Consider the following 22,938-nt stretch of genomic DNA (forward strand, 5'->3'; position numbering starts at 1 on the left):
GCTGAGTGCACAGGATGTGGGCAGTAACTTTGCACACATGCCAGCAAGGCAGCCATGCAGGCAGTCGACGGCCCAGGAAGTGTCTGCAGAGAAATTCTAGCGGAAAACACCAAGCGGCACAGTGCCCCACCCACTCTCACGCCCCCACTCCCGCTCGAAAAAAATAATAGAAGAATATATGCAGTAAATAATAAAGCGCATACTTTAAGAGCGGGCATCCCAGCCCACAGCTGCGACCGCTGGCACCATTGATTAATGGCCACGAGCTTTGCTAATTCTCTGCAGCGGCAATAAAGTCTCCAGTTTCAAATGTATCTTTTGTGCATAGTATGCGTTACCAGGGCTTGAGGGCGACGGGCAAGCGGCAGGTTCAGTCATTGTGCTTGGCCTCTCTCTGTCTGTCCAGCTGTAAAATATTTTTGCTTACGTGGCCATGTAAACACACACACACTGCGAACAAAATGACAAAAAAAGAAATGTGCCGAAATCAGCACAAAAAAATTTAACCGCAGTCTGCAATTAATCAAGTACGCCCATGTCTCAGAGAAAGCATGAGCAGAGTTTGTAATTGATGAATGCTAACGACCAAAAAATGCTCTACTAATTGTGTAAAATGTGTTGTACGATTTTATTTTTTTTTATAAAAACAAAACATATTATTTTGCTATAAAAGTATTTGCGGTGATCATGAATCCAGAAGGATTTGCAAAAAATAAGGCGATTAAACATGTTGCAATTTTTTGAATTCCTTTTAACGCTAAAATAAGGAAACAAAGTTTGAACAGTTTTTGAGGAAAAAAAAAGAAACAGTAGCTTAATGCGACTATGAGCTTTGTTTAGGCGAATCTGAAGTTGGTTTATTTCTTTTCATAAATGGATGTTGATAATTTAGAAATTTAGCTATAATAAAAACATGTTAGTAACAAATGTTGTGATTTAGTTCTTACTCGATTTCTAGCGCTAAGATTTGCTTAATTTGCCAGGATTTGCTTAAATTAAACAGAAGTTGCTTTCAATTAGCTGTTCACATGACCATTCAATTGCGATTGTATTTGTATATTACTGAAATTGTCATTCGAAATCGATCCAAAAGTATTTTGGGGCAGTTCCCATCAAGTTTTAGAAATAAGTGAATTGCATCTCAAAATTCCAAATGTCTCACAACCTATTTATTGTTTAATTCCCTTAGAGATCGCAAAAATAATATTCGCTACCTTTTCTGGCTAATACTATTTACAGGGTATATTCTAGTCGAGCACTTGGGACCATAACATTTTGAGTTGTTTCAATGCAACACCAAAAAATAAAAATTGCCAACAAGTTCTCGACGCTCGAGCTCAGCCGTTGGTCAGGCCAGGCCCAGGCTCAGGCTGCGGCTGCGGCTGCGACTCCGGCTCTGGCTAAGTCGATTGGGAGGAGTTCGCTGCATCAATTTGGCAATTTATCTGGCCCATCTGCATTTGTTGATTTTGGGCCGGCGAGTAGTATGCCACAATGTTTGCTATTGTCCGCTTTGCATAAGAGCTAACGAACTAGATTTTTTTCTCCTACTTGGAGGCTTTGAGCTGTGTCTGCACTCGGCGCGCTTCATTGGCATATCAATCAACGGCCAAAAGCGGGAAATGAATTCGCTTACTCACACGGCCCGCAGACGAGAGATAGCGGAGAATGTGGATGCCTCGGATTTTTTATTTGCTGCTTCTGCTTTTTTTTTTGTTTTTGCCGATGTAGTTGTTGTTGGCGCGGCCGGATGCCATTTTAATTAAGTGTTGGGGGCCTGTAACCGAAGCCAGGACGATGGCGTCGGTGGTTCTGGCGCCTGGCCAAAGCCCTTTTTGGCGTGTCTTCTCTGTCTGACCGTGAGGAATTTAACATTTAGAACGGAAGTGTGCAAAAAAAAAAAGAAAAAAAAAAACAAGCAGAAGAGCAGGAAACCAGCTGAGCAGTGACAGCTGCGGGGTGTAGTTGTTGCGGACGTTGGTTGCGACTGACAGTTTAATTATTATTTTTGCAAATCAGTTAATTAATTAAGATGGCTGAGATTGCTCTGGGCAAGAGCCGAACATATGAGCTGCGGCACGCCATGAACAAAGTTCAACAACAACAAAAAAAAAAAACAGCTTGTTAATCAAATAAATGGTCAAGAGTTAAGTTTTGTATGTCCTTTAACAAGCTGTCTATGAAATGAGGCAAACAAATAGCTTAAGATTCATTTTAGATTTGGCTTCCAAATGCCTTCAACGGATTCCCACTTTGCACTACCTTCTTGAAGCCATTTTTTAATGCACATACTTATTAACCAAACATTTACATGTGATACAAGCAAAAGGCATACCAAGTCCCGCAATAAGCTTGCTTACAACACACACACTTTCAGACTTATAATGGTCTAATGAGTCTTATATATGCCATTACCTGCCACGCCCACTGCCAACACGCTCATGTACGCAAAGCAGGGACAAGGGATTGCACTTTGCTCCTGCTCAAGTCCCAACTCTTGTTCCTGCTCTTGCTCCAGCTGATGTTGCCGCTGCCGTTGCTCGGCCTGCAATTAAATCCGCTTTGCAAATTTATGACCAACGAATTGCTCTTTGCGGTTTTTCAGCCCAACAAAAAGACACAAAATATTCCAGCAATGCCACACACTGAACGAGCCATGTCTCTGTGGGTATTACGACTAAGTGAGTTTTTCTTTATGCCACACATATGCAGTATGCAAAACGAAGAGTTGCCAACTTCAGGCCGGGGTAACACTACCTTATGTTCGATTTCAAAGTGCCTGCTCTCGAGTGTGCAGTCGAATGAGCCACACAAAAAAAAATAATGTACAACAGTAGCAAAGGCGCAATTAAGCAAAAAGCGTGCAGATAAAGAGTCAAAGAGTCGAGCAGAATAAACCAAAAAAAAAAAAAAAAAATTATAGCAAAGCGCAAAGATTAACACAAAAAAAAAAAAAAAAAATACTGCTGGTAATGAGGCAAACGGAGCAGCTTGATTAATGTGAGCAGCTGCAGCTGCCCCCTTCCATTCTGCCTCGCCGCCCTCCTTGCTGTGTGCAACATTTGAAGCCGCAACGGGCCATAAAAATTGTGTGCCTTTCGTTGCATGGAACTGGCAATTTTCAACTTTGGGAAATCCATGAAATGTGGTCGCTGCGACTACAAAGAGCATATTTTATGCAAGCGCATGTGTAAAAATATATTTTATTAGGCACTGCAAGGATGCCACATGGCTGCATTCATGAATGCACGAAGCGAAAGTCCTGACTCGCTTTTGCATTACCAAAATGCCAAGGCGCGCGACATTTCCTTTTTATTGAGACCAAACAGACAGACAGACAGCGAGAGACTCAGGACAGCCGGAGTCCCGACACTGTAATAAAAATGTCGAAATTCTCGGAATGTGTGTGCGCTTAAAAAAGGGCCGCCTGCCAAGGTGCTCGTGGCATATTTATCACGCAATTGTCACCAAACCAACGACAGCAACAACTTCATCGAGTCGCAACTGTTGCTGCTGGCTTAAAGGCTCGTTTCGCGTTAAAGCTAAAACCATTTTGGCAACTCACAGTTTATTATATTTTCATTAATTTAACAAATAGACAAATACAATACTGCTTTCGGTTGCTCACTTTGGGCCCAAGACAATGCGCCCCAGCCATAAATGGTTAACAATGCACAAAAATAACATGCCATGAAAAGACTGTGTAAAAAATTATACAAAAACACCAACACAAACGACACCATATGGCCAAATGCTTTGTGACTACAACTGGCCCGTTCTATATCCACTAGAAACATATTTATTTTGTAATTTATTGAATTTAAAAAATTTACTTTTTCACGCTCGTCGCAGACAAAGGCCAAATTTTCGTTGCGCTTTGTAATTATACACTACAAAAAACATCAAGTCTCTGTATTATTAAATGGATTTTCGTAAGCTTTTACCAGCAGCCTTTCGTTAGAGCATTCAGCTACAATATATTTTAGGAGCAAATATTTGTTTTCAAGTTTTTTATTATAGGTTATTTTTTAGCCAGGTTTTCTTTTTTTCGTTATATTTTTCCAGTTTTTTTGCGTTTTCGTTAGTTCAATTTGGCGCTGGCCAAACGCCATTTTAATTTGAATTATTTGCGTGCAGTTTCCGCTTAAATATGCCATTTTTTGCAGCTTCCGTTTTTAGTGAGCAGCGACCGGAAACGCTCGTTTGCCTTTGACCCGAGCGTTGAGTAGTGGGCCAAAAAGCAGCTGTTTGTTGTCGCTGGCACTTTGCTGGTATTTGTATAAATTTAAATATATATAAAATATTATTCAACTACACTCAGTGTGAGTGTAGATATAAATTCCGATACCCTATATATATTAAAAAGAACTGAGAAAAAAATTATTATGCCACGCATTTTGAGTAATTGAAAATGTTTGGGGGCTGCTTTTTGTGTGTCGGCTGTTGTTTCCACTTCTTTATGATGCATAAATTACGCGACATTTACATTTGAGTAATTTACCTTAAAATATAATAAATAGCAGGTGGCTTTTACCGTAGCGCTGTTTTCTTGTCGATCTTGAGTGCGTATTTTATGTGAAAAATATGTGTAAGAATACATCTTGACAATATTTATTACATTATTTAGTGTTTAAATTTAAAATAATTATTTTCAAAGTGCGCTTTAAGGCAGACCTTCAGATTTTTTTATTTTATTTTTGGATACACTTCGGTTGCCGAATTTAATTTAAGCTGAGAGGCAACTTCCTCTATTTATACCAGTTTTGCATGTTTGTGTGTTTTTATTTAGACATTGCATGAGTCAATTGACCAAAATATAATGTAAATATAACAAAAATATATCTTTGCACTCGATTTAATTGATATACATAAATATATATAATATATCAAATGCATACGGTGAGTATTTTATGTGTCTGTGAACGTCTGTTTTGTATTTCTTTAAGTCTTTAAGCAAGTCAGATTCACAATTTCTTGTTAAACTCAAGACAGGCATTTCTTATGATAAGAAACCAAATCCCAGAATACTAATTATTTATTTTTGTGGCCATTAAATATGCGACAGCTTTTCAATCACACTTACTCAAGTAATTGTAATTGCGAAATGTTGTTTAATTAACCACAAAATACACAAAATAAAATAATAACTATGATATAAATCGATGTTGTTATTGACTTCATATATTGATGTTGTTCTATAATTGATGTTGTTGTTGTTGATGTTGTTCTACTACTACTACTTAACTAAACTAAACTAAACTAAACTTGTAACTTCTACAAAATATGTATTACAAACTCTTCTATATAATCATTTTTGTTGATTGACGTGTTGATTTTCCTTATTTTCACTTTGTTTTCCTGCTCTTTTCCTATTTGTTGTTGTACATATTTTTATGTGACAATATAGTTGCCGTTCCGCTCGCTGTTGTTGTGTGTGTGCCTTTCTCTCTCTCCAATAGACTTTATCAATTTAATTGCAGGTCGCGTATCCTTGCGGCGCCCTGAGCGTGCGACGCATGCGCTGGCGTCAGCAACAGCAACAGCAGCAGCATCAGCACCAGCGCCAGCTCTATTGTGGTCCCTATGCGCGTTTGCAACTGCAACACCAGCAACATGGGCAGCTACAACAACATCGTCAACATGAACTGCAGCCATCGTCAGGCCTTGGCCTCGTCAGCTCGTCGGCGACTTCTCGCAGCAATTTGCGCGAAATTTGTAAAACGCATGCAATTTGATAACAGCAATTGATTGCCTCTACCGAAGCAGCAGCAACAACAGTGGCAACAACAGCAGCAAACACCACAACAATAAGTAGTAATGTGCCGGTTAACAGCTCAGCAGCAACAACATCAACTACTGCAACAACAACATCAACAAGAACAACAACAAGAGCGCAGCAATCGCAGCAAAAACAGCAACAGCAACAATTGCCATTGCCGTGCGCTACGCAAATTAGTCAAAACAAATTGGTAGGTGGCCATTATATAGTTTGGTCTATATAAGATCGTGTGTGTGTGGGGTGTGTGAGTGTGTGTGTATGCTAGCGTGCGTATGTATGTGTATATGCGGGTGAGATGTGTGTTGACCCAAAATGAGCACCCAATTTAAATAATAATCATGCAGTGTTATTTTTGGCCAACTTAGCGCAAAACCACAAAAAGAAAACATTTTTTCATTGCAATGCTGAAAATTGATAATATACTTATTATTTTTACTTACTTATTATTTTAATTGAACACCGCGTCGTTTAAGCCACGTCTGTCTGTCTGTTAAGAAATTCTTGGTGTAACATTACTAAATTAGAACAAAGTGTTGAAAATTGGTTTAAAACCGATCGGTTGGTATACACAAAAATACAAATATGCATACATACATGTGCATTCACACATGTGCATATACATGCAAACATTTACATTATAAACATATACATGCATACATATATACCTGCATACATACACACACAAACATACATACGTACATGCATACACACATATAAACATGCATAAACACAAACATGCATAAATATGGCGGGTACTACTCGGCCTAGCTCGTGGCATATTTTATGCTTAAAATTTGGATTATATTATATATAAACCGAAATTCCCATCCATACAAAACAAAATTCTCAAAAATACATCTAACATTTTTTTGAAACATACTTACGTCTGTATAATGCTCGACCCATGTCTGCAGCTCTAACATTTAACTGATACATCAAGCTAAACTAATAATGGTATTTTCTTACTCTAATGAGTACAGGACTTTATTAATTGAATTTAAGGAATTTTTCTTATAACGCATGTGCTTTAAAATTTTTAATTAAAATTAGCCTAATTTTGTATCTACATATGTACAGCAAGCGTTTTAGCCCACATCTATCTTGCTTATAAGACACTGCCCCATACTCTCAAATGCTCTTGGTCCAATGCAGCTGTGGACTGGTATCATCTTGTCCCGACTGTCGATTATAATTCACTTTTATGTTTAACGCATATATTTCACTGATGGCCGCCCACTTGCTGGTGGGCCAGTTGGCATTTTTATGGTGAAAACATTTAATGGCTTCATACAAAACGCCCGAGGCACGAAAGGCGTAGACACACACTGGCTGTATATTGTGCGGTGTGTCAGGAGAGGGAAGGCGGCTCAGTTCAGCTCAGCTCAGCTCAGTTAAGTTGAGTTTAGCTCTTCATCATCGTCGACGTCGTCGTCATCATTTCCATCAGGCTGAATAGCTTTTCAAATGCCAAATTTATGCAAATTCGGTGGCAGTTGAGAGAGAAGCCGCCTCGATGAGGACGGCATTTTGCACATGAATATTTGTGCCCGGAAATCTGGAGAGGGGCCAAGGGAAAGGCTATGACAGAGGCAACGGCAGAGGCATAGGCATAAGGTTCGGCACATATGTGAAATTGTGCCTTTTGCCGAGTTTTTGAATTGCCATTTTCCGTTTGCCCAACGTTTGACGTGGGCAGGTGCTCCGGAGAGAGAAAGAGACAGGTGTGGAAATAAAAAAACACTCAGAAAAATTCAAAGCAGGAACCCATAAAAAAAAGTTGACTTGAAGACCTGATTTTAGACTAAATATTACGAGTTTAAGCTGTTATAATACCTAAAATTAGGATAAGGACATTTGAAATTTCTTCAAATTTATGTTATTAGCTCAAGAAATTTATAAAAATTTTCTGGTTCAGGGTATAAGGTATGTCGTCTGCTGATTTACTGCTTCCTTTTTCTTGCAGTGTATAAATTGAGAGAGATAGACAGAGCGAATGGGATAGGTATATTTGGCGACTGCTGTGGCATGGCGTGCGGCACACGTTGCTTTTTGTATTGCCTTCAATCATCAATCAATTTTTTTCAGCACGTGCTCTCTGCACCCACTGTAGGAGTTGGCTTTGCCTTACCGCCTTTACCGTTGCCAATGCCGTTGCCATTGCCTTTGCATACTTTTAGGCTCGCGGAATGCACGTAACCGTTGCCTTGCAGTTTGGCTTGCCAATTTAGCCAAAGTTCTCAACTGGAAGCATAATTCATGTTGCAAGTTGGACGGGCGCGTTTAAATGTGCATCACGTAAATGCCAAACAAGACGCTGTCCAGGCCTGCCACGTTCTCGTGATTTGTAGTCGCTGCACACACGTGTGTGCACAGGTAAATGCCCCATGTCCAGCCGTGCGGTGCAGTTCGCTTAAAGCTTTAAGCCGTCGCATACTTTCGCTTTATTGAGAAAGAGAGAGTGTGCGGTAAAGAGCTGCATGTAGACAGCGAAGGCTGAGAGAGCGGAAAAGCAAAAATCCAGCAGACCACAAAACGGAATGCAAGGATAATTACACTCGCTGCCATTGCTGGCTGCTGCTGCAATCGTCGGCAAGGTGTTGACTTGAAATTAAAATTAATTGGGAATTCCGTGCGCATACCAAAACGAGAGTGTCGCCTGCAGGCCCCTGGCTGGTCAGAGGGAGTACATCTTTACTTCCTTCCATGTATGCCACGTGCCAACTTTTCTGTTTTTTTCTTGCTGTTGTTGTTGCTTGGCGTTTTGACCTTAATGCTGAACTCTGCCCCTCAACCCAGCCGCAAATCAAGTCCAGTTTTGTGAAAGCGCACATTAACTGCTTTTGGTAATAAGCTTAATTATGCTTCAATTGGTTTACGTGACGTCAGCCACAGGGCAACAAGTTCAAATGCTCAAATGTGTAGCAGTTGCTTTCAGTTTCGCTACAGTTTGGGGTGAGGCAGAGGCTACAAATTCTCTGCCGTAAATGACTTATTTAGGGGAAACATGCTTTGGTCATTGGCGTTGCCTTTGTTCGAGCTCCAGATTGTTTGCGACAAATGGTTAAAAAAAGTAATAATTACTATATTCTTCCTATCGTGATAGAGCCATTTTTTTTATTAATTTAAACACATTTATTACTATCGACAGCTTTGGAAGTCTTATTTGTATTGATTGAATAAAATCAGTTCAGCTTAAAGCACGTTTTACTCGGGCAGACGGCATTTAATTATTTTCTTTCTTCTTTTACCAATTGAATTTTATAGAAGTTAAACGATTAATGTCCTCATATTTAATATTTATCAAATTTTTAAGCTAGTTATCTAAAACCTGCGATCAATTTTCATTTATTTAAACATGCCTGCAAACTTCGGCTTATGAATGTGGATAGATTGAAACTATTTTAAGCATAAGCAAAAGCCTTCAAATGTAACATTTTCAGATAAAGAAATACTAAAAGAAATAAGTAATAAGTAAACATTATTCTGTTCAGGTTTCCTACTGATATTAATTAAATTTAATGCGAAACAAGGTGTGCAGTCTGTTCGCTTGAAAACCTATTCAAAGTTTTGCTGTTAAAGCTCTTAAAGTAGCTTACTTAGTCGTTCCTCCGAAAGTCTAAACTATTCTAGGCTACACTCTTCTGGCCATTTAAGCAATACGAATTCACAGCTCTGCCAACTCGTGCAAACTGCAAGTTGACAATATTTATACTTTGCTGTCTGCCTGTCGCATGCGTGTATGTTTTTTTTTAATGACCATGCAAAAATATTTTGCTTAACGCCTGTCTGCGTTGCGAGTGTTTCATGGCATTCTCTGTTGCTGGCTGGGTGGTTGTTGTTATAAAATTAAACAATTTAATTATATTCATATGCAAAAAATATGAAAGGTAAACAAACGTCGCCTACGACAACTGCTGTGCTGGGCAAGTGGCAGCGACAATTGCAATTAATTGCATATTTTAAGCGATTCCAGATTAAAACCGCAGACAACGTAAATAACAACAACAACAACAATGGCAACAGCAACAATAACATTCGCTACAACAAAAATGCAGCATAGAGCATGGGCTAAAGTTGGATCCCAAAAATTAATTGCTCTTTATGACAAAAAATTAACAATTATGACAATAAAAATTTTTAAATCATATTGCGACAAAAATAATTAAACGCATGATATTCTCAATGCACAAAGAACCAATTGGGAGCAGGCGTGGCATTAACAACATTTAATATTAATATTTATGTCAATATGAAAATGTGCATTGATATATATATAAATATATAACTATATATATATAGAGCATTTCCACAGATGGACATGTTTATATGTTTTAACTGACTTGTAAAATGCTCAGCAAGATTATCGTAATGTATAATCTACCTTTATTCCTATAAATACGTAAATCTTTTGTAAAATTGTTCCTGGCTCGGTTTATGTTTCGAGCTAAGTTATTGTACTTGGGTTTGGTTAATCTCTTCCCAAAATTGGTAGCTTAAAAATGTAAATTTAACTTGCAGCTATCAAGAGAATCTAGATTTGAGGAATACTTGCAGAGAGGAATCCATCTGATACACTCTAAAGAGGAAAGTTTATCTAAGCTATGGCAAAGTTATATAGAAATATCTTTTATAATCTATTTCTTCAACACTCAACTTAAAGGGCATATTTCTAAGGCATGGCTTAAATATGCAAAGAATGCATTTAATCTTCAAACGAATCATAAGATCTTTTAGTAAAAGGGTTCTTGAGTTAAATATGCTCACGTCTGAAAATTCTAAACAGTTAATAACTTCAACACCTGCTTATTTCTGTCCCGTTAAATGTATAGTCAGGCGTACTGGGAAGTTATACAATGAAACAACAGGAGGTCTTGCCTTTAACAATTTAACAACATGGCCAGTAGCTAGTGCCACACCCACATTTCAACACTTGTTCATTGGTTGTGGGGGTTGCAACTTGCTGCTTGAAGTTTTGATTCATTTGCTGCACGTACATATACATATGTATGGAAAACTCGTGTGATTTGCTGCGCAAGTTTGTCCGTAGCGCCAGTTGCAAGTTCGTCAGTCAAGGCGTCGCCTTGTCCGCTCCTCGGAGCGTTGCAGCAATGCGTGCAACAACACAACGCAGCAACACGCGGCTGCTTAGTTTGTTTGCCTGTTCATGCCACAAGACTAGCCCACACACACACGCCCACACACCAGTTCACGTTCACGTTCACGTTCACATTTGTCCCCTGTTCGTCCGCCCCTCGCCACTCGCTAAGTTGTTTAGCTATGCAACAAACTACACAGCCAAGTTGCATGTCCTTCATGTATGTCCTGCCACTGACGCAGCTGCTCCTGTTGCTGCCTCCGTTGTTGCAACTGCTTTTTGCTAGCTGCTTATCACGCATGCTAAACAAGCAGACGACGCTCTGGCGACGGCCAGAGAAAATACCATTTGAATTTTGATAAAATGCAGTTTGACTTTTTGTGGGCGTACCCACATCCCCTTTTTGCCGCGCAGGACTTGCTTGCCCTTACCCTACTCTGGTCCTGTCTGCTTCTCGCTTTTTTTTTGCTACTATTTTTTGAGTGTGTCGCTCGCAGCGTTGTTACATGACATTCATTGATATTTTGTGCAAGCGTAGCGTAAATTCAATTTAATTTTGTGTAAATTGGCTGCAAATGCAATTTACAAGTCCTGCACAGCAGCAGGAGCGGCAGCTGCAAGGATGCGTGAACAGGATTTGCGCTGCTGTTGCTGCCTTAGCACTTGCACTTGCATTTCAAGTGGACAATTGAAGGGAAAACATACACACACACATTGTTTGGCGTACTCTATAGTCTGTTTGACAAATTTCTGGGAACATTAAAATGTTGCTTATGGATAAAACAAACATTTTAATTCAATTTCTGAATACAAGCGTTTTAAACCAATTGCTGCACTTTTTACATATCTAACATAAATATGTGAGGCATTTTTACAAACTTCTAGAACATTTCCGGGTAGAATCGAAAAGCATTAATATTTTTTGGAAAATTATTATCATTAGTATTGGCCTGATTGCCCTGAACTAAATGTTAGCTTCATTGTACAAAAATAGTCAAATAAAAAAACTTGTTATTAACTGAACTTCTATGCGCCTAACGCTATATTTTATGCTCAGCAGACTTTTCTGGAAAAACAGAAAGGCTTGGAAGATATTTCCAGATATAGGCGCGTAATCTGGCTTCTTAAAGAATATTATTTAATCTGCCGCAAGCCGAAATAGATATTATACTTTCTCTTTTCTAGCTATTTTTGGCATTGATTTTTATTAAACTTTGCAATTGCAAATATTCACACCGGCAAAAATGTCAGCATACGCGTGAATGGATTTTAATTATAAACCGGGTTTGCCATTTTCACTAGCGTGTGTGTGCCAAAGATGTGTGTGTGTGTGTGTGTGTGTGTGTGTGTGTGTGTGTGTGTGTGTGTGGGAAATTGCATTTGACAAAACTGGGGGCGCGTGCGTGCGTGCATATTTAATCAACTTTTTATTTAAGTTTGCTTAGCCCAGTTGGCTGAGTCATGGGGGCGGCTCTGGGCGTGGTCAATTGCTGCCAACTTTGTAGCCTCGATAACAACAACAACAAAAGCAACAACAACAAGTGGAGCCATACTCCCTAGTTGTTCATATGCGTTTGCAGCGCTGGCATTTAAAACTTTGAACCCTCTTCGCTCTCGCATAAATCACCGGCTCTTCGCACACTATGCAACATTATTTTTGTTGCAGCGCCATAAATACCAGGGCTCCTTTTTATGGCAGTAAAAACTGAAACGATTTGAGGTTGTTGTTGTTATTGTAGTTGATTTTTTTTCACACGCATTCACCTGCGGTAAGTTGACTTTGACTAGGAGCTGAAGTTGGTTTTTGCCGCGCGTAGTCCGAAAAGCCTTTGCCTGCGTTTTATTAACCCCCAATGATCGATTGCGACGGCATTGCGTCGCATCGGGGCCAACGATGTCGGCGTCAAAAGTTATTGTCGTCGGTATTTGGAACTTTTTAATAGCAAACCGAGCAGAGCTCAGAATTTTAGTGGAAAACTTGGCGAAGAACGCGAAACAAAGAGTGATCTCGGGATTACCTCAGACAGAGCGGAGAGAATTATTTCAAGATTTTCTTTCACAGTGTCTCATGAAGTTATTGAGTAGAAAGGATTTGAGCACCTGTTGGCGAAATGTGACCTAAACTGATATCTTAATGGGAGTTTCAAAGTATTTAATGTATTTGAGTTAGTTTTGAGAAAGTGTACAATGTAGAAGATAGAGTATATCAAATATATTTTTTAAACGCTATTTGCTCCACTTCATTTTGCGATTTCAGTCTTAGAGTTATTTACTATATTCAACGAACATGCAAATGTGTTGCGTTCTATTTTAAATTACCATTCTTTTCAATAATTATTCTTAATGGTCTCTGAAGTAGTTCCATACTTTAAGGAACACCTTGAATTGGGCTACTTATTCTCGCCGAAAGACTCACGCGGCACGCCGGATCAGATATACCCGTTCTGGGCTACTTACCCTCTTTGAATTATCCTTAATATACAGGGATTTGAACCGCAGAGTTCAATGCATATTTGCACAATATCTTACTTGAGATTCTCTTTTAGGGCGCAAGTTTGCACAATTTTGTTAATGACGGCAGTCAACAGCCAGAGCCTCTGGCTGCACTAAAACCAAGCCGTCATCCTTGTCTGCGTGTCCGTTCTGCACATAAGGGTAGCTGCCTGCTCTAAATTATGCAGAGTTCAATCAACTTACGCTGATTGGGGCGCCACAAAGCGGCGAGTGTCAAGTGGAGCTAACCCAAAGAGCCGCAGAGTCGCGGGCTCTGTCTCTGTGTGTGTGTGTGTGTGTGTGACTGTATGTAGTTGGGCAATAAATCAAACCTCGACGACGACGAATCATTGCATCTGCCTCCATTTCCCCACTTAGTGACACATCTCCTATTTCCGATGCAGCTGCTTGTGTGGGCTATTAGAAGTGTTGCTACACGTTTTGCTTGGCTGCATTTGCTGCTTGCATTTGGTTTAACAGCGAACTTGATTGAATTTTTTCTTTTTTGCATTTTCCTCATTTTTTACTCTTTTGCAAGTCGTCTTTAAAGCAATTGCCTTAAATTCATGAATACCTTAAGATGAGTCAATGTGGCCCACACTCACACAAATGTGCATGCCTGGCCAGAGTCTCGTTTGGGCTGGCTGTGCCAGCATCTTCATACTCATCAATATCATATTTATGCTTGACTGCCAACAAACAATTGAAAACAATACAAAATACTTAGTAATTCTTGGGTTTTTGTTTTTATTGTTTGGCCCTTTCTTGCTGCTCAGCCTCAGACTCAGCTGGGCTCGGGCCCGGGCTCGGAATATTTTATGCCTGCCTCCTGTTTCTCGATATTCACACTCGTACTTTGGGCCTGGCTGCCTTGGGCTGCTACTTGGCCTTGTGCCAGAAATTCTTTGTATTTTTATATTGTTTTGTTATCGGTTTTGCTGGTTTTTGTTTTCACCCTGTGCTGCCCGCCCGATGCTTCAAGAAGATAGTGCACCGTTGTGGGCAAAAGGCAGGCATAGTTTTGGTTTAGGCCGTTATGCATATTTGCCATTTGTGTGCGGCAGGGTTACTGCCTTTTGCTACCTCGTTTGTATGCCAAAAATGCGGCTCATGTGTTGTCAATTGTTGATGATGTGGGAATTAGGTACGATTCGGGCCGAAAAACAGGCGCTGGGCAAAAAGCTTTAAGGGTTTATTGGACAAAATTCAATAAACTCTTGTGTAATTGCGAAAGCTATGCGGAATTACAACTGTTGCTTAAATTTGATTTTATAGATATCATTTCCTGCTCTCATACTAATATAATGCATTTTCTTTTCTCTTTTACAGGTAAGTGTCAAATTGGTTTTGTCATAACTTCAAACCTTATTTTGCATATGATGGGTGAGTAGCAATGTTAAAATACGTAATGCATAATATAAAAAAATACGAAGTTCGCTGGGTAGATTGAATTGCTGAGACACACATTTACACGAACAAAATTCACCAAAGATGGCATTTTTTTGTTAGTCCCAAAAAAACGACACTCTTACGTTTGTGTTTCTCTGGAGATCGGACGTGAAAATTGCAGTCTCGTGTGTGTGTGCGCGTTAGTGCACCGCTGGCAGCAGGCATAAACCAAGAAAGTGACAGTGACACTGTATAAAGCCCGCCCCAGGGCAATCCATACAAATCCCGCTTATAGTGGGTAAACTATACGCAACTGCTGCCTCTGGCAGCCGGAGTGTTATACAAATTAACAATATTTTAACAAAAAAATTACCGCGTGCAGTGCGTGAGAACAAGTTCTTGCAAAACTTAAGCTGCGCTCAGCTGATCGCAACTCAAGTGCGTGTGTGTGTGCGCGAGTGCAGCAAAGCTTTCGCGAGAGAGCTTTCAGCTTGCAGCTGCACTGATAGTGCTGGCAAAACAGTCACTGCAGTGACAGTGCTGACACTAAAGTCACAATTTGTGATCAATCACTTGTTACAAAAATACGGGTTATTTTTGTAATTAAGTGTAAAAAACTTGTTTTGTTTTTATTTTTTATTCTTTTTTCTCCCTGTGGGGAAAAAATTATAACAAAGTAAAGAACAATGGCTACAAACAACCGACCCCAAAACAACGAAGAAATTCATTCGCCAATCTACCCGCTGCCGAACAGCTCAATTATATCCCCTACAAATATAGCCGCTAATGTCGATCGCCTCGACGGAAGCAGGCCACTGGAAGATTTTTACCAATATTACAACAACGTGCTCGCCAGTAGTGCAAACCGGAACGGCGCCTCCACCTCGCTGTCAGCCGGTACCCAGCAATGCTCGACTTGGCAACCGCAACAGCACGGCACTGTCAGCACAACGACAGCAACAACCACCACAACCACAGCGTCATCCAGCAGCGGCTGCAGGACATCTGCCTCAACAGGCACAAGCCGCGCCGCTTTAGAGCCCATCGGGACCCGCCCCAAAGCCGCCAATCCGACCTTGCAGTCCACCCCTTATGGCACCCAGGCAGCTGGTTCTTGTGTCACAAACCCCCCTCTGCCTCCCATAAAGAACGCAGGTGCTACGCCAGCCTTCGAAGAGCCACTGGTAGATTGGCAAACGGTTTCCGCAAAAAAACGGCGTGGGACTACATTATTATCCGAAGGCGTAAAAAAAGGGAAGCAACTAAATAACCGCAACACCAGCCGCGCTGGAGCTAAGCCCGCAACTCCCAGTACCGCTTCGGCAATTAGCAACAGATATGCCTCCCTTGAGCCTCAGGAAGACGCCTCTGTAATCGATGACGGCGAGATGGACACTGCCGACGAAGCGCCTCCAGTCACAGACCAACAACAATCAGCGAAAAAGATCTCCAAACCCAGGCCGATAACAGTCCCTGGAGTCAGCGATATTGTCGCAATGGAGCGAACCATAGATCAGGCAGTGGGCGCAGACGCCTATGAATTCAAGGTCTCTCCCTCTGGCTATCTAAGAATTTACGCCAAAGATGCCGACACCCACAGAGCAATTGTCCGCAAGCTCACTGAAGTGAGAGTGCAATTTACCCACTTCTGCCTAAAGGAAGACAGACCATACCGCGTTGTGGTTAAAAATCTGGCCGCTTCCACTCCCAGAAGCCAGATTGAAGCTGCCTTTACATCGCACGGCCATATTGTGACGAACCTTTACAACCCGGGCGCCAGACAGCCAACAAGTGATGCAGACTCCACCAACGACTTTCCAAGTCGCAACTTCTGGTTTGTCGATCTCAAGCAGTCTCTTAACAACAGGGAAGCGCTGCGGCTCAACAAGGTTGGCCGCCAACGGGTCACTATTGAGCTTCCGAGGAAGAACAATAGTATAAGGCAGTGTTTCCGCTGCTTCGAGTTCGACCACACCAAAAACTACTGTCTCAAACAGCCCAAGTGTGGTAGGTGCGGTCAGTCCCATTGGACAAACTCCGAGCAGTGCCAGGCCAAAACAGTGGCAGACCTGCGATGCTCCAACTGCGAGGGAAACCATGCTGCTTCCTATAAAGGATGCAAAAGCTATCAGGTGAGACTAAATGCCAGGCAGCCGGCCATCAATGTCTCCCCTCCTACACGATATAGCCATCCTCAAAATACACGAAGAACCACTCAGCAGTTCGTACCTTCCCGAATTGTGCAACAGGGCCTGTCGTATGCTGATGCGCTACGGCCAGGCCATCATGTACAAGTCCGCCAACCCCCAGCGCGCACTCTTCAGCCCACCGTCAATCCAATGCAGCTCCAACAACCACTGCAAGGGCCTCAGGAGCAAGACGCTTCCCTTGGAGGCATCCTTCAAAACCTCCAGCAGTCCATTGCAGCACTGAATGCCGCAGTTGCAACCATTCTGGTTAGCATTAAAGAGCTAAAGGATGCGCAAGGTTCCCCGCAGCTTAGATTCCCAAAAAGCCGCAAATAATGGCTACCCAGTTACGTCTCGGATCGTGGAACGCTCGTGGCATCCTCCAAAATGCTAACGAGCTCAAGCTTTTTCTGAAAAAGCATGATGTAGACATCATGCTCATCTCAGAAACACATCTGCACACAAACTTGTACCTAACAATGGAGGGGTACGTCTGCTACCGTGCGGATCACCCTACAGGACGAGCCAGAGGTGGTGCTGTAGTGCTGGCAAAGCAGGATTTAGCACACTACCATCTACACACAGTGACCTCCAGCGACACACAGCTGGCTGCTATCATGGTGGAGACTCCCTTGGGCGAAATCCTCGTTGCGGCAGCATACCTACCACCAAACATCCCCTGGAACCGAGCGGAATTTGATTCCCTGTTTGGCCAGCTTGGCCCCAAATTCATCGTTGGAGGCGACTTCAACGCTAAGCACAGACTGTGGGGAAACTACAGAGCTGACAGCAGAGGCACTGCGCTCCATGAGGCGCTCACTCCCTGCTCAGCCCAGGTACTGGCCACCGGTAGACCTACCCACTTTCCGTACAACCGGCAAAGTACGCCTTCCTGTATCGACTTTTTTATATTCAAGGGCATCCCCAACAGCGTACTATCGGTTCGCGAAGAGTATGATCTATCTTCCGACCATCTGCCACTCCTCACAACGATCAACACGGCTGCACAAAGGATCCCAAAAAAGCGCAGGCTTGTCCTCCCTGGGTCGAACATCCAACGATTTAAGGCCGAACTAAATAGCTTGATCAACCTAAACACGCAGATTCTGTCAGTTGAGGACGTCGACGCTGCAGTACAAACCCTGTTGGACCAAGTACATGCCGCAGCCGCCAACGCTGCGCCCGCACATATCTACTCAGCCCCTACAAGCCAGCGGCCAAGGACGTTTTCCCCCATATTGGAAGGTCTTCTCGCCCTAAAAAAGCGACTGAGGAGGGAGTATGTCCGTACCCAGGACCCCACGATTGACAGGATCTATCGTCGTATTGCTAACAGGGTCAGGAAGGAGCTGATTATCTCGAAAAGAAATGCCACAGACACCATGCTGGAGGAAGCAACGGCAGACGAGAGCTCCAAATTCGCGCTGTGGAAACTTAGCAGTCGATACAAGCGGCAAGCTGCGCCAAAGTTCCCCGTTCGACTTCCCGATGACACCTGGGCCAGATCACCAATGGACAGAGCCGAAGCCTTTGCCTGCAACTTGGAGGAGCGCTTCAAGCCGTTTGAGACCGCATCGCATGCAAGGATACAGCGAGTCGCGCAAATCCTGGAGGCGCCACTCCAAATGTCACTCCCTGTATCGCCAATCACCTTCCAAGAAGTAGAGCAGGAGATGAAGAGATTAAAAAGCAGCAAAGCCCCTGGGGAAGATCGGTTGGACAACCAGACAATCAAGCTACTGCCATACAAGGCGGTGCTTTTTCTCGTCGCCATTTTTAATGCAGCTCTTCGGCTAGGTTACTTTCCAGTGGCTTGGAAGAAGGCACATATAATCATGTTGCACAAGAGCGGAAAGCCCCCTAATCAACTGGGATCCTATCGCCCCATCAGCCTCCTGCCTGCCTTTGGTAAGATTCTGGAAAGGTGCATCCTCAGAAGGGTCCTGGATACCCCGGAAATAAAACGCTTGATCCCGAAGTTCCAGTTTGGGTTTCGACTCAAACACGGTACCCCTGAGCAACTACATCGGGTCACAAATTATATTTTGGACGGCTTTCACAGGAAAGAGTATGTGGTGGCAGCATACCTTGACATCCAAGAAGCCTTCGACCGGGTGTGGCACGCAGGACTCCTCTCTAAGATAAAGGACAAATTGAATCCGCAGCTATTTAGCACCATTGCGAGCTTCCTAACTGAGAGAACCTTTCAAGTGGTGCAGGATGGAGTAGCCTCTCAAACCAAACGCATAAAAGCGGGCGTTCCACAAGGCAGCGTCTTGGGTCCCACGCTATATAGCCTGTTTACACATGACATGCCCACAGCAAATGCAAGCAGACGGAATGATCGGCAGGACCTTCTGGTGGCCACGTTTGCTGACGACACGGCAATCCTTGCAAAAAACAAATGTGTGTACGTGGCAACTGACCTCTTGCAGGAATACCTCAAGCGATTTGAAAACTGGGCTTGTAGATGGAACATCGCAGTGAACCCTGGAAAGTGCGCCACGGTTACCCACACTCTACGCAAGGACTCATGCCCCGGACTTTTTCTTCATGGTGAGCTTCTAGAGCAATATCGTCAACACAAGTACCTAGGTGTCACTCTCGACAGACGACTTACATTTAGTAAGCACGTCTCTGCAGTAACGAGCAACATCAAATCTAAGATAAGGCGAATGAGCTGGCTCCTCAACTCCAAAAACAAACTCTCGCTCCGAAACAAGGTCCTAATCTACAAGGTAATCCTTGCCCCAGTGTGGCGTTACGGGCTTCAAGTTTACGGTATAGCTGCAAAAACACACCTGAACAAAATTCGCATCATTCAGGCCAAAACCCTGCGCAAAATAACTGGAGCCGAATGGTATATTCGCACACGCGACATCGCCAAGGACCTCAAGGTTCCAATGGTGGGCGACATAGTCAACAGGCAAGCAGCGAGCTACTCAACAAAGCTCCACAACCATCCAAACATCCTGGCGAGGAGCCTGCTAAGGAGGCGAAGAAGAAGGCGACTGAAGAGGACCTACCCAACCGACCTAATCGATCGTTATGTATAGGTGACAAGCTTCGTTAATTACACCAAAATATGTTTCTGTAATCTGTTAACCTAATTGTATAACTAATTGTAAAACCACAATCATCGCTAAGCTAAGTAATTATGTCACTCTGATAAAAGTTGCTAACATAGAGTAACAGGATACCAGATTTCTTAATAAACAAAATATAAAAAATAAAAAAAAAAAAAAAACAAAAAAACGACAGACTTCTTCTTTGTTAGCTTATTCAAGTTGCTTTAAGGGCCAATACTGGTTGGACAGATCTTTTGTGGCCATAATTAATGGTATTCTTGCTTTGCATGCACAGCAAACGCAACTATGAAACCTTTTTTATTTTATTTTCTCGGAATCTTCGGCATGTTCCATAGATAAGATAAGAAAGTTTATCGATAAGAGGAGATTGCATTTTGTTGTTATTTGTTCGACAGGCGTCCAGGCTCGAGTTCATTACAATTGACATTTGATTTAAAACGCACTATGCAAGCAGCTCGACAGGCAGACAGACAAAGAGTCACACAATAATATCCTGTCTGAGCACTTGCAAGTGAGATTGTAAGCCAACGAGCACACAAAACAAGGCAAAGGCAAGGGGAAAATCTAACCGCTGTCCACAAATAAAAAGCCGCAAACATTGCGGTAAACAAAAGAAAACTGCAAAGTTCATAGGGACACATGTTTATCAATGTCTCAAACAAAAAAGAAAATTCAAAAAAAAAAAAAAAAAAAACAAGCAAAATTGGAAAAATAAGTGGAAAAAATTGCCAGCTAAGAAACGTAAAGGCAGGCGAGGCTTACACAAGCTAGACGTTAGACATTTTCGGGCTTAAAGTCGACGTTGGCGACGGCATCGTCGCACTGGCAGACAGTTTGGCAGACGGGTCGACGGGTCGGTAGTCGACCATATATTTAGGCAGGATATTGATTGATTTATTGCATGCAGGAGTCCGCCCAGGCGTCGTGCTCCACACACAGAATGAATGTCACGAATTGGCGGCAAGAGGCCTGCGGCTTTCGTAGGCGTTTCAAACATTTAAGAGTTATTAAATGAAGCCCGGCGAACTTCAAGAGTGTGTGCGTGTGCGAAAATAAAATTTCTCATGTAAATATTTAATTATTTATACCCTACACAAAGCATAGCATGGGGTATATTAGACGCTTTTTAAACTACTCGCTTATTTGCGTACATGCGCAATCCAACTCTTTTTACCGCATCGTAAAAGTTCTTAAATAGTATTTGCTTTTAATTTCTGGCATAAAGCAAAATGCACTTCAATTCAGCAGATAAAACTTTGTCTTCTCCATGCTACTCTGCACTATAAACAACAATAAACTTTATGGTGCCAAGGAAATGTTTTATTTTTTAGATAGCCAGCAAATGAAACGATCGAACGATTGCGACTTGTCACTGAATTTTCTGCCCCATCTGCTGACCACAAGCCAAAGTGTGGGAGCAGAATGGGGCACCGCATTTGCCGAGTGGCAAGTGCCAATATGTGTGGTAGTTGAGAAAAATAAAATGTTTATCGTGTCGTTGTGGTTGCAACATATAGCACTTGTGCTTGCCCCACATGAAATTCGGCAGCAACTCGCAACTGGAGTTGTTTGCCAGCGTGTCAATAATTTTGACCAACTTTGTGTTTATTTGGCCAGCAGCAAACACAAAATGGACAAAACTTTTGAGTTTCGCATTAAACCGAATCAATTGACAATTGCTAACAGGCGACAATAGTCGAAGATGAAAAAAAAAAAAAAAACTTCAATTTAAAGGACCTTAAAGCAGTGCAAATCCAGTCGAAACCCAGTCGACTGGCACAATGGCAACTACAAATGGCTAGGCCATTTGCACTGACTGCAATTGATTGGCCATGGCCAAATTGGGGTGGCTACGTAAGCGCGCTCATTTATTTATTTATAAACAAAGCACAAATGATAGCACAGAGCAGGGAATGGGACCGGCGAGCAGGCAGTCGGCAGTCAGACAGGCGACACACAGAGACGCCGCCGCATTAAGTCTTACAAATTTGCAGGCAAATGTGAGAAACTAGTATACTACTAGGATACGAATACCACCTCGTATATGTCCGTACATGGCAGTGACTAATTAATTTTACACCGTTTATCGTGCGTTTCACGCGCGTTCAGCTTAAGCCATACAAATCAATCAAGGACAGGCTTCCTGGTAGGGGTATGTGGGGTGCCAAGGGCACGCTTACTTGGCCAATTAGCAAAGCATACAATACACATGCACTTTGCATGGCGCCAGCAGGACAGCCAGGGCAAACACAGGGCAGCACAGGGCACACAGCCTGTGTATATACATCTGTATATATGTATGTTCATATATATGCATATATATTTAAGCACTTAAGATAGATGAATGAAGTGGCAAACATGGCGGACAGTTTGGATTTCAGTTCCAGTTGCCGCAGTTGTTGTCCAGTTCGAGGCGTCGACTGGCCGCTGACATTTACAAATCAGCGCCAATTATTTATGGAGTCGAGCTCTCTCACTCTTACTAGCACTCGTTCTCCCTTTTTCCAAGTTGAGTCGATCGCAGTGAAAGCGTATTTAATTAATTTTTTGTTTTGCATATTGAAAATGTTGAGTACTGGCTATGATGGCACGCACGGGTGTCATCAACATCAAGTTCGGCCACTTAATAAGCAGTCAGAGACCGTTCAAAACTTGATTCTAGGGAAATATCATATAAAAGTTCAGCAGTTAAAAATGAAATGTTGCAAAAAAATTCAAATAAAAATTGGTATGATAAACTCTAAAGTTGAGTGCCTGAAAATGCCTGCCACACAAACTGTGGTTATGACTGCGCGAGAGGCTGTAAAAGTGGCTCGAAAGTTCCCTCAGGTTGTGGAGTCTAGTGGAGCAAACTCTTGCTCAAGTTGTGTATACAGCAGAGAGTCGAGAGTCGAATACGAGTAG

General features: G+C 42.2%; 1 protein-coding gene across 3 annotated transcripts in view; it reads left to right on the forward strand.

Annotated features, from left to right (window-relative positions):
* LOC6623466 (CUGBP Elav-like family member 4) overlaps positions 1 to 22,938 on the forward strand; it is a 322,828-nt gene that overhangs the window by 11,514 nt on the left and 288,376 nt on the right. For 2 of the 3 annotated variants that reach the window (XM_032434339.2, XM_070208199.1), the window contains exon 1: positions 5,734 to 5,969. The exons of the other annotated variant lie outside the window; for it this stretch is intronic. The gene's annotated coding sequence lies outside the window, so the exon portion shown is untranslated. Of the gene's footprint in view, positions 1 to 5,733; positions 5,970 to 22,938 lie in introns of those variants that run through there. 3 annotated transcript variants of the gene reach the window in all.

Source organism: Drosophila virilis, chromosome 3 (assembly GCF_030788295.1).
Source record: "Drosophila virilis strain 15010-1051.87 chromosome 3, Dvir_AGI_RSII-ME, whole genome shotgun sequence".
Classification (NCBI taxonomy): domain Eukaryota; kingdom Metazoa; phylum Arthropoda; class Insecta; order Diptera; family Drosophilidae; genus Drosophila; species Drosophila virilis.